Source organism: Tenrec ecaudatus, chromosome 11, assembly GCF_050624435.1.
Source record: "Tenrec ecaudatus isolate mTenEca1 chromosome 11, mTenEca1.hap1, whole genome shotgun sequence".
Taxonomy (NCBI): Eukaryota; Metazoa; Chordata; class Mammalia; order Afrosoricida; family Tenrecidae; genus Tenrec; species Tenrec ecaudatus.
Window position 1 is genome coordinate 28,895,373 of NC_134540.1, and position 13,231 is coordinate 28,908,603.

Below are 13,231 nucleotides of genomic sequence, written 5' to 3' on the forward strand. Positions count from 1 at the left end.
GCACACCGTTGTATTTTTTCAATACAATGGATATGTGTGTTTTTATGTGTTTCTCTCTGTCAGTTTCTCTGTTGTGATTATGATAGTGTAATAGGCTGGGTTTCTAGAGAAATAGATATATATAGATATATATAGATATATATAGATATATATATATATATATATATCCAGAAATGGTTCACATTTTTGTCAAAGTGCATAAATCCCATCTGATTCAAGTCCATAGATTGGGTTGTAAGTTGTAGGATTCTCCTGACACCTCTACCTGCAGGGCTGCTGGACTGGGAGCAGGAAGATGAAGCAGGAAGACCACAGACTAGTGCATGTGGAGCTGAATGAATCCACCATTGGTCAAATTATTTCTAGTGAATAGTCTGAAGATAATTTCCAGGAGGACAGGTGCTATAATATGAGGTTGATGAACCAGATTCAGGATCCAAATCAATCCTTAGAAATTAGCCAGAATCCATAAACTGTCAATTTATACTAAAATTAGGCCATACCCTGAGTGAAATCATCCTCAGTCATGTAAAGGTTGTGGCCATATTAAGGAGTCCCTTGGCATAATTGGGCAGTTCTACCTTTCCCTAAATGGCCATAGTGAAATGGTATTGCCTCAATAGCAATGAGTTCGGCTTGAAAGTTCTCCTAATGATTGCTTTGCAGCTTCACCAAAGGTTCCATCACATAGTTGACCATACTCTCTTGCAGCATATCAGAAAGGCTTTCCTGGGCCACCCAAGTTGACATAGAACTTAGCTATCATGGATAAATAGATGGAAAGATAAAACTTTTTGTGCACATTACATGTGGAGGAATAAATACACAATGAAATTTATTCAACATATCTAAAAGAAGGAATATTTATAATAGGCATTTGAGCCACAGAATTTGAAATATATAAGAACCACAGTGTTCTAGTCATCTATCACACTGAAGGTAGTTTTCATAAGTTCAAATTTACAAAAGTTAAATATTTGTGCTGTGTGTTATATTTGTTGATGGAATTATGCAATGATAAAGTTGAGGACATGTAGCAGAAAATAGTTTTAAAAGGATCTCACTCATTGATGAAATAATAAACTGGAAAGAAATTCAGAAGTATGCAACAAAAGCATGAAAATAGCAGACTATTATTCAACCACTGATTCCATCTTATACATTTTCCCAATGGAAAGTTCTTGAGCATATCTATAATTCACTTTAATTCTATAATATTTATAACTAAATATATTTTTCATAGTTTTTATAATAGTGAATTTGGAAAAAAAATAAGGAAAATATGACACTTAAAATACTATAGACATTCATTCAAAAGAATATTATTCAAATGATCATAAAACTTTTATTCAATTAGAAGCATTTTAACAAGGATTATTAAAATTTTAAAAAGCCACTACCACAGGTATAAACAGAACTTATAGGAAAATCAAAGCATATAGTCACCATAAATATTTTATATTTTTTAAAATAAAGTTAAATGTAATATAATGACAAAAATAATTTGGGTTATAATATTAAAAATCAATAGTAAATGCAGAAATATCACAAATATGTACATTAAAACAGAGATCTACTTGGCAGGTATCTACTATGGGCACTAAATCAATTATATTGCTCTTCTAGTCATAGTTTTTGTAACTACGGCTAAATAATTGGATGGAACCATGCTATTCAAATACACGGAACTCTAATGGGGGAACTGGTGGATTTTATCATCTCTCTTACTCCAAAATGACCCATTTCTGAAATAGGAATTGGGTATAATTATCATGAAGAAAGAACCATGAGCAGTGCACATTCTTAGGACCCCTGAGCGCAGAACATGTTCTGTGCTGCGGAGACGCCTATGTGAATAGTAACAAAGGAGTGCTAAGGGAGCAGCAGCAGGGGAACCAAAGTCAGACTATGAGACAGAATGGAAGGCTTCCCAGCCCTCAGAATGAGACAAACTGAGTCCTGGATAAATGCTTTCAGAGAGTGGCACTGTGGGACACAAAAGCTCTTTCCCCAAGTTATTTCCCATATTGTATACTCAGCCTAGGACACTTCTTGCATCATACGGTAAATGACTGCAGCATACTTGGAAACAAGCTGATTAGAGGTTTTCTCGCTCAGGGCATCAGCCATTGAGAGCAATCAGGCACTATTGGCTCACACACTGCTGGTAAGGATAGTGGTTATCTCCCTGAAGGAGCTCCCCAAGAAATGGTCAAGGTCACACAAGGAAGACCAATGTTAGACTGCCATCTTGAATCTAGGATCTGCCCATCTTGCCAAATGGGTACCCCAGCCCCTTCCTTTCCTATTGCATGTACACCCCTAGATCATCCCCTTCCTGTCACGTGTATGCCTATTGGACAGCCCCTTCCAGTTACATATGTGTTTACCAGTAATCAGGGGGCTTGCATGCCACCTAGGGATAATATATAAGCTGTGGTCAGAAATATATTCACTCTCTCCTCCTCCCTGTCTGTGCACAGACCTGGCTCCTGAAATCATGGCTGTCCTGGAGATGAGCATGCTACTATGAAATTTGTCGGACTCCTTTATTTTATTCTCTCCTATCTTTCGTCTTCTCTGACTTTACTATGATCTTTACACATTATAGCCCTACGGTTATGCTTACAGACCCCACGATTGTTAGAGGCTGGCTTACTCTAATGGTGCACCACCAGGCTTCGTTAAAGGAGCTTTGCAACTTTCCCCAAATAGGACAAACATAGGCCATGTGTTTTGAAAGGTCGAGAACTAGAGATCTATGCCTACAGGTGCAACTCAGAAGAACTCTGTTCTGAATATTTGTAATCCTGAATCATAAACTGGGAACTCCTTTAATAAACCATATGATTTTGAATATTATCCGTGAGATCTGTGTGGCCATTTCAATTACTTATTAAATCCATCAGAGAAGTAGAGAGAACATTGAGAGGGAAGGAAGGTTAGAAGGTGGAGGCATGTGTGAGTCCAAAGATGCTGACTCTCATTCACCTTGCCCCCTGTGAGGTCAAAGAAGCGCAGACATTGGTCCCTTGTCCTTCTTACATTTACCTCTCAATAAATACATTGCTATGATATGAAATATATATTTGTAGTAAGAATATAAGTATTGTTTTCCAATTTACCAGATTTTGAAAGTTTTCTATAGTGAGTATACATTAGTTTTGTGAAAGAACAAACCTAGAAGTCATATAGTTTACTTAAAATCAGATCCAAAATGATCCAAGTAGAGTAGTAATATTATTTGTCCAGAATGCTCATGCTGATGAAGTTAATAACAAAAATTCAATTAAACTCAAATATTTCATAATTTATAACCATAGAATAATAACTTTAATTCAAATTCCTTGTGAATAATTATAAAAAACTAGACGTTTATCTGTAGAAGTCAGTCATATAATTTATAATGTTATTTTGTAAAACTAACAAATATTAGGTAATTCCTATAAAGTATATTACTTGTCCAAAATAATTACATTTTTTTAAAACATTGTTTAATTGCCATTCTCATAACAACTCACAAATAATTGTCTAACATTAAAAATAAACTGATTTCACAAAGAGTCACATTTTATTAGGCCACAGATATTAGAAATGAGAAGGTGGATTCAACTCACTGAATTTGTAACAATGTCATCTGCAGTCAAGGATCACACCATCGAAAGTAGATAAAGTAAATGTCTCAAAATAAGAAAAAGTGAGCATGTGTAGCTATAATGCTACATAGATATAGTAATACAAGGTACCCTGATAGTAACATGGTGATTCTCTTATTTGTTGTTGCTAAAGTTCCAATTCACATATGCCCTATGCATGACAGAAGGACACACTACCCACTCGTGTACTCTAATCGGAGCTCTTGCTTGGAGCCTGTTGTTGGAAACTCTATGCCAGTGCATCTCATGGAGAGTAGTCCTTGAGTGTGCTAACTCCCCTCCAAGTGTGAAGCCCTTTGCCAGGAGCCAGTCTCTCTCGATTACCTGTCCAATGTACACGGGGCAAAGGAGCCATCATGACTAGTACGGAGTGTTCTTCCCAGCAGATTTGTTTATTCTTTTAACAGCCCCTGATATTTTAATATTCAAACTCATCAACCCTGTCTATTCCTCATTCACTCTCCAGCTTTTATGTTCATATGAGGTAATTCAAAATAACATGGAATTAGTAAGAAAGGTCTTTTGCAGTAGATTTTCCCAATACAAGCCACTGTTTGATTTCTTGATTGCTGCTTCCTTGAATGTTGATTAAGTAAAATTAAATAAGTGACACATGAAATTTTTTCTTCATGGATCATGATTTTGACAAGTGGTCAGTTGTGAGTGTTTTTGCTTCTTTTCATGTGGAAGACTAGAGTCTTGGATCTCCACCAGACACCTGAAGACATTCTTGCTTCCTGAAAGCAATAATGTGTCATCTACACATCACAGGTTGCTAATGATGCTTCCTCCAGTCTTGAGGCTCCATATTAAAACTCAGCTATGATCAGCTATATGGGGTTTAGTTCATTTGAGATCAGATTAGCTGATTCAAAATAATTTTTAAAAGCACTCAATTATTAATTTTAAGGAAGTATGCATAAAAATTATGAGTTTGGTGTTCAACAAATTTAGGATTATTTGGAATAACAAACTGAATCAAACACTAACCATAATGTGCTAGTCTGGGTACTTTAGAGAAACAACAGAAACTCGTGTTTAAGAGAGGGTTTTATATAAAGAGTAAGCACACATCAAGAAAATATCCCAACCCAGTGCTGCCCAAGCCCACAAATCCAACATTAATCCATTAACCCATATGTCCAACACCAATCCACAAAGTCCTCCTCCATCTCACAAAATACACACAATGATACTGACTGCAGGAGGAAAGCCAAATCGGTGAATGTGCAAGCATTTCAGTGTTGGCGGCTGCTCCAGCACCCAGGACTGCATCAGGGTAGGTCCATTCAGCTTCTCCTTGGGGATGTCTCACAGGAAGTGAGCCTTGCCAGCTGATGCAGGGAACTGGCTAAAGCAGCTGCACCCTGGTCTGAGCATCACAAAGCAAGAGACCTGGCCAACTTCAGGGATTTATCCTTATTGTACTTAATAAGCTGCAGTGGGACAGTTATTATTAAACCATTACCAGAAAGAGAAGAGAAATCTTTCAAAAGTCAGAGTATCTACTACATTGTAATAGATATTTTTTTTCACATAAATTCTTTTTCTAAAAAAATATTTCTCTAAATATAAGTAATAGACATTAATTATCACACTCCTTTCCAGATAAATGCATTCATCAATAAGAGATTAAGTATTTTAGCCAGGACTTTCAAAAGAGAATCCTGAGGCATGCTCACACATGTTCAAATCCAAACTTCTTAATCTTTTCACTCCACAGCACTTAGGAAAGTTAGCTTGTTGGTACAATTTTAATACTCTGGATGGTTTATTGCCCTCCCATGGTTTTCAATCTACATTTTAGGAAATGTTTGGCACAAAACCATTAATTCACTTAAGTGTTACCTATGAAATTTGCACAAACTGGGTCTATTAGAAAATAGATTCTTTTGAATAATTACACTGAATTGTCACTATCATAAATAAATTGAGAGTTTAAGAATTTCCCAATGGTCCTGAAAAACCAAACCCCAAACACACTACCACATATACCTCATGGCAACCCTACAGTACCGAGTCAAACTAGCCCATAGGTATTTGCAGACTGTAACAGGCGGTAGGGGTCAGAAGGGACTTGATGACCCGGAGTCTGCATTGGTTGGGGTACTCTTTTCAGAAGTATCCAACTACAGCTTTAGCAGTGGTGTTGTCTGGTTTGTTTAAATCGCTGACGTGTTGTCTAGTAGCTGAATGCTTTAACACAGTGGTTCTCACCCTGTTGGTCTTGACCCCTTTGGGAATTGAATGACCTTTCACAGGGGTCGCTTGTTTCATAACAGTAGCAAAATTACAGTTATGAAGTAGCAACGCAGATAATTTTATGGTTGGAGGTTACTACAACATGAGTAACTGTATTAAAGGTTTGCAGCATGAGGAAGGTTGAGAACCCCTGCTTTAACACAACACCCTCAGGACTCACTATACAAAAATGGAAACTAGGATTCACAGTCTGGTCTGTGAAACAAAAGTTTTGTGATTTGTTTATTGCACAATCACATTGTATAAAGATGGTCCCTGGAATATGAACAGATTCTTAAGCTAAATATGTCTTTTAAGTTGAATTTTCACCCAAGTTATAACAGGTATGGTTCTTATTATCTAATTTCAGTTAGTCAGGTAATATACAGTGTACAGTGAGCCTCCCTATGCATGAAACATATTGCAGAAACATTTATGGAAAAATGGAAACATCTGTCTGTTATTGTGAATCATTGTATGTATCTTGAATATCAATTATAATAGGTAGGCCCATAGCTCCTACACCTTGCATGTGTATGTGGTCAGATTTTGCGTAAATAAATGTTGTGTAGTGGATAATTATACTGTTCCTAACAGCGGGAATCTCTTTGTTCTAGTAAACAATGTAACATATGAAGTGCATCACTTACTTAAACCGTGTTATCATGTTGCTTTATTAAAACAAAAAAAGCAAAATCACAATAGACAATAAGCTCAAGATAGCCTTTATCTACTAAACCTTTTCATATAATTCACGAACATAGAACATGCTATCAAAAAGATTATGTGACTGCTTTTCCTCTGATTTTTTTCTTAGATTGAAACTCTGGTACTTATTTCTTAGTAATGAATTCACATGCTTCTCTTGAATTAATTTTTTCCTGCAACAGTCCAATGAGTCTTTATCGCTCCAGACAGCCATCTTCCCAAATCACCCAGAGATGTGAATGATAACCCTATCAGCCACCAGACAGAAACATCAAAACGCTGCCCCCATTCACCAAGATCACTTTTTCTTATCTGAAGTCATCCCTCTGTAATGTGTAAGGACAGAGCCTGCTTCCAGAAATGCAGCTGCTTATAGCAACTAATAGCACACACTTCTGTCCAGATGATGTAGAGTAACCCACCTCCATCAACATGAGCTAGAACAGGATGCTTGTCTCATGAAGGACAATTGGAAAGTGTGTGTTGAGTGTAAATTGTGCAGAAGAGCTGGGTCAAGTGAATAATTGAAATAGATTTTGCCTTCAACTATCTATACATATATGATTTGACAGATAAACTGGTCAACTGGTTAGTAATTATATTGTTTAATGGAGAAAATAATTTTGCTGTTTTTACTATGTGATCAAAAGTAATAACAATAGTTATATAAAATTAGAAAATAATGTGTTTAATGCAATGAAAAAAAACAAATGCTACTTCACTAAATGTCTGGCAAACAGTAGTCTTTCAAAATTGAAATTGTCTTTATGAGTCTACATTGTATTGTATTAGCAGTGAATGGAATCTTCGTTTATACAAATTAAATCTGAACAAACCATAATGATATGTTTGTTTTGAAGTTAGACAAATGATGCTATTCTCTTATTACTTGCTGACATTATTAGATGCAAAATGATTATTTCACTTCAATAAAATATCTGAAAACTGTAACATTGTTATACATACTACTATAATAAATACAAAATATATAACTATTAACCTTGCCAAAAACTATTTTTTTACATTTTTACTTAAGTGTTACATACTTCTCTTTTCACATAGCTTGTTGCATTTCTATATGTTTTACTACTTAAGCTGACAATTGCAATACACATATAAGTGAATAACACAATTGAGTGGAAATTATGAAATATAATGGAAAGTAAAATCTCTCATTATTTTTTAAAAATCACATTTTTCTTACACTGTTGAGATGCTTAAGAGATAGAATAAACTAATTATGACAAAGTTAAAAAGTAAATTGAATGATCATCATCATAATTGGTAGGCTAATGAAAGCAATTTCTGAGACTATGTCACCTCTTTGTTCATAGGTTTCTCACATTTATAAGGTTTATTCACTTTGGGGAGATTCCTTTCTGACTCACGGTAAAGTAAGTCCCATTAGAGCTGGTGAAAGTCTGGGCTTAACAAAATCATGACATTTGAATTCTTAAGAGGACAAAGCAAATGTGCCACTTTTCCCTGCTGTCCGTGTCACAGGGTCTTTAAAGCCTAATGACTTGTGCTCCAGAAAGGGACTTAGACTTCACCCTCCTAGCTCCAATTTTAGAGCTTTTGTGAAGTGGTTTAGATATTTATGATATAAGATCCTGAAAAAACTCTAGTTATAGTAGTCCTTGTCTATACCTCCACAGAAGCTGTGGGCTTGTTGTAATATACATATAAACAGACATAAGTGGAATGCAGATTTCAAAATAGTTTTCTGAATTGGGTAAGTGAGCCACAGAAAGTTCACCTGAGTGACATTTCCTAATTGCCTATGGTTATTTTAGTAGCCCACGGGAGCGTTTGTCAATCATGGGTTAAAGACTAGACATATAGATATGTTTGAATTAATTATTAATATCAGTTGGCTATCAGAGTGCTTTGGTTTCTTGGGGGGGGGCAATGCACATCAGTGAACAAACTAGATTAGAGACCATTTATGTGCATGCAGTTGACAGTGGCTTGTGCTAAATCTTTGAAAGGTCACATTATCACAAAACTTTGATAGCAACCTTTGGTAGCTCTAGTCACTGTAGTGCTACTGTTGGTGCTATTGTTATTCTTGTCCACGATGCTGTCTAGGACATTCCATCTCATAGTGAGCCTAAGTATTACAGAATAAAATACTGTTCAGTCCTACACCAGACTCACAATTGCTATGTTTGAGCACATTGTTGCATCCACTGTCAATTAGTAGAGTCTGCTATATGAAGCATTATGACCTTATCTAGGGACTGATCATTATTGATAAAATATCCACTGTAAGTGAGTCTTGGCATTCTTACTTTTAAAGAGCATCCTAGCTGTACTTTTTCCAAGACTTTTTTGTTGTTATATTGGCAGTCCTTAGTACTTATAATATTTCCCCCACCCACCCACCAGCACCAAAATTTCAATGCATCAATTCCAATGGCCAACACACATTTTGGTACCACAAAGTCAAACTTTTTTTCTGGGTGTATTTGATCTGCTGAATTAAAAAAATGGCACCAGTTTTCCCCTATCCCTTCCAGTTTTTGAGATATAGAACATATGCCATGTACCATACTCAATCTGTACACCCATTAAACACACACACGCACACACACACACACACATGACCTTTTAATGTAATGTTAGCTAGACTGAAATGAAGGAAGGGCACATTGGCTTTATTTAAAATAGTTTGTGCTCTACCAAATATTTAGGTCAAGGTCTACTTTATATGGTGCCCTTTGATCCAAAGATATATTCAAACAATGCAAATTACATAAACTTGAAAACCGCCGCCCCCCTGCCCACCCCCCTGAGACTCCCAAGTATCACTTCACCTTTATTGGGTACTGAATAGCAGGCAGTTCCAATTTATTATCTTTAAATGGGGCCAGAAATAAGATTTACTGTACAATATATAAGGAGCTTTGATGCCAGTGTGGGTTGTCTTTCCATGCTAACCACAAAGTCAGCTACAGGAGTGCCCCAGCTACTCTGCCAGGGAAAGAGGAACTACTCTGCTTCCACTCTGAGACTCTTAGCTCAGAAACCCACAGCAAGAGCCCAGTTCTGTTCTATGGAGTCATGGTGGGCAGAATGGCTGGTGGTGTGTTAGGAACACTAAATAGAGATTCAAATGCTCTCAAATGCACAATGGGTCTGCCAGAGTTCAAACTCCTTTATTCCAAGTAAAACGTTCCAGTCTCCTTCTAAGATGGCACAGCAGCTCCAGCTGGGCACAGAAACTCTGAAAAGGAAAGTAGACTTTTCTTATAAACCAGCTTGAAATTGACTTCACCTCTGAAGCACTTAACGTGAATTTTTCATTGACTTCTCTGTACTAAAATGTGTTCCAAGATGTCCATTGCATAATTTGAAGAAAAATCTAGACTTTCAAAATATTTATGAAAATTGTTAGAAGTCTTATGCTCTTGGCACTCACACCCTCCAGAGGTGCCTTTCCCACGTTCTTTCTTACAGTATCCAATTTGTAGTCTCCGTGTACATTGCACAGCCTCTCATACCCAACAAGGAAAGCTGTCATCTAATCGAGTATAGCTCCTAGAGACCCTAAAAGACAGAGAAGAAATGCCTCTATGTTAACAGTATGCATTAACATAAAGCATTTAAATCTGTTAAAGGCTGAAAAGTGACCTGTGGGTTCAAACCACTGGCTTTATGATTGGCAGATCATTAAGTAACCAACCAGCCACCAGGGATCCATGTGCGGCTTCCCTTAGAAGTTCCTAAATACCTGATTCTTTTTCAGATATCCCTATTTTGTTTTATTAGGTAATTGATTAGACTTTCATCTTCTCATTTATAACTAGGGTGGTAAGTAGCAAATTAGTGTAACTTAATAGCTGGAAATTTAGTGGAACCCATATCTAAGAAATTAGAGCTGATGCAGACTACGCAAGGCAATTTTCTTAATCAAAGCATCAAATTACCCCAGGAACAGGCCTACAAGCCAAGAAAAACAAAAGATGATGATTATATTATTTTGTGGGACTGTGTTCTTCTTCCCTCTTCTCTGTTCAGTGTCCAACTTTCACATGTCCGTAAGGCAATGGAAAACACCATGGCTTAGTGCAGGCACACCTTAATCCTCAAAGTAACATCCTTGCTCTTCAAAACTATCAAGAGGTCTTGTGCAGCAGATTTACCCCATTGAATGCATGGCTTCATCTCTTGAGTTTTGCTCAATGGGAATTGACTGCGGATCTAAGGAAGACAGAGTCCTTGGAAATTTCAATATTTTTTCCCATTTATCATGATATTACCTGGTGATCCAGTCATAAGTATTTGGGTTTTCTTTAAATTGCGTTGAAATCTAAAGGCTGCAATCTTTGATCTCCGTCGAGTACTTCAAGTATGCTTCAGTTTCAGAAAACAAGTTGGTGTTACTTCACATTAAAAGTTGTTAATAATCAGTCCTCCAATCTTCAAGCAGCATTCATCTTCATATAATCCAGCTTCTCGGGTGATTTGCTCAGCATGTAGATTGAATAAGTATAGTGAGAGGGCACGACCTGGACACACATATTTGACAATTTAAAACCAGGCAGCATTTCCTCATTTTGTTAGCAGAGTTGCCTCTTCATAGGTGTAGAGGCTAGACAGGAGAAAACGAACTGCTCAGGAGTTCCCACTCATTGCACGACAATCCATAGTCTGTTACGGTCTACACAGTAGAGAGCCTTAACATGTTTAATGAAACCCAAGTCAACATCTTTCTGGTGTTCTGGTTTCAGCCAAGCACATTTGACATTCACAATGATGTATCTTGTTCCACATCCCCTTCTCAATCTTTCCTGAACATCTGTCAGCACTCTGTCTATCTACTGCTGAAATTATTGTTCGATGAGCGTCAGTGAAACATTACTTCCATATAATACTAATGATACTGTTCTATAATTTGAGCCTTCTCTTGTGTCACCTTTCTTTGGAATGAGTACAAATATGTATCTCTGTCTGTCAATTGGCCACGTATCTATCTTACAAATTTCCTAGCATATACCTTCTAGTGTTTCATCAGCTTGTTGAAATATTACAGTGGATATTTTTCATCAACTTCTAGAACCCTGAATGTGACTAATACTTTTAGTGCAGCCTGAACTTCTTCTGTCAGTGCCATTGGTTCTTGCTCATATGCTACTTCCTTAAATGATTGAATGTTAACTAGCTCTTTTTGGTGTATTAACTCTGTATATTCTTTCAATTTTCTTCTGACATGTCGTGCATAATTCAATACATTGCCTGTCGACTCTTTAAATATTACAACTCAAGGTTGAATCTTTTCATGAGTTTTTTAGTTATGGATATGCTGAAAATGTTCTTCCTTTTTGGTTTTCTAACTCTAGGTGTTGGCACATTTCATTATAAAATTTTATATTTTCTTCTAGAGTTGACCTTTGAAATTTCCTGTTAAGCTTGTTGATGTCATCATTTCACCCACATGAGTAAAAGCAAATTTGAGAGTATCTTCTTTTTTTAATCGTTTTATTGGGGGCTCATACAATTCTTACCACAATCCATAAATACATTCATTGTGTCAAGAACATATGTACATTTGTTGCCATCATTATGAAAACCTTTGCCTTCTACTTGAGCCCTTAATATCTGCTGCTCATTTTCCCTCATTTTCCCCCTGCCTCCCCAGTCCCCTACCTCATGAACCCTTCATCATTCATAAATTATTATTTTGTCATATGTTTCACTGTCCGACTTCTCCCCCCCTCCCTCCCCGCCCCCTGCCTTCTCTGCTGTCCATCCCCCAGGGAGGAGGCTATACGTAGATTTTTGTAATAGGTTCCCCCCTTCTACCCCACATTCTCTTCACCCTCCAGGCATCGCCACTCTCACAACTGGTCATGAAGGAGTCATCTATCCTGGATTCCCTGTGTTTCCAGTTGCTATCTGTACCAATGTACATCCTGTGGTCTAGCCAGATTTGTAAGGTAGAATTGGGATCATGATAGTGGTGGGGGGAAGAAGCATTTAAGAACTAGAGGAAAGTTACATGTTTTATCGTTGCTACCATGCACCCTGACTGGCTCATCTCCCCTCCACAACCATTCAATAAGGGGATGTCCGGTTGGCTACCAATAGGCTTTGAGTCTCCACTCTGCACTCACCCACATTTACAATGATATGATATTTTGTTCCTTTATGTTTGATACCTGATCCCTTAGACAGCTCATGGTCACACAAGCTGGTGTGTTTCTTCCATGTGGACTTTGTTGCTTCTGAACTAGATGGCCACTTGTTTATCTTCAAGATTTTAAGACTCCAGACGCTCTATCATTGCAATTCGAGCACCATCAGCTTTCTTCACCACATTTGCTTATGAACATGTTTGTCTTCAGTCATCATATCAGGAAGGTGGGCACCCACTCATATGAGTTTTAGTTCTTTGATGTCTGATAACTGGTCTCTTCTACACCTTGTGCTCAGACAGGCTGGTGTGTTCTTGCATTGAGTAAGTGCTTGAGTGGAGGACCAAAGTCCATTTTCTGCCTTAATACTAAACCATTAAATATATCCACATAGATCTGTTTCCCCAAACTCTTATATAAATATATTTACATATGTACATTCCAGTCTTTAGACCTCTATAAATACCTTTTGTCACCTAGTTCTTT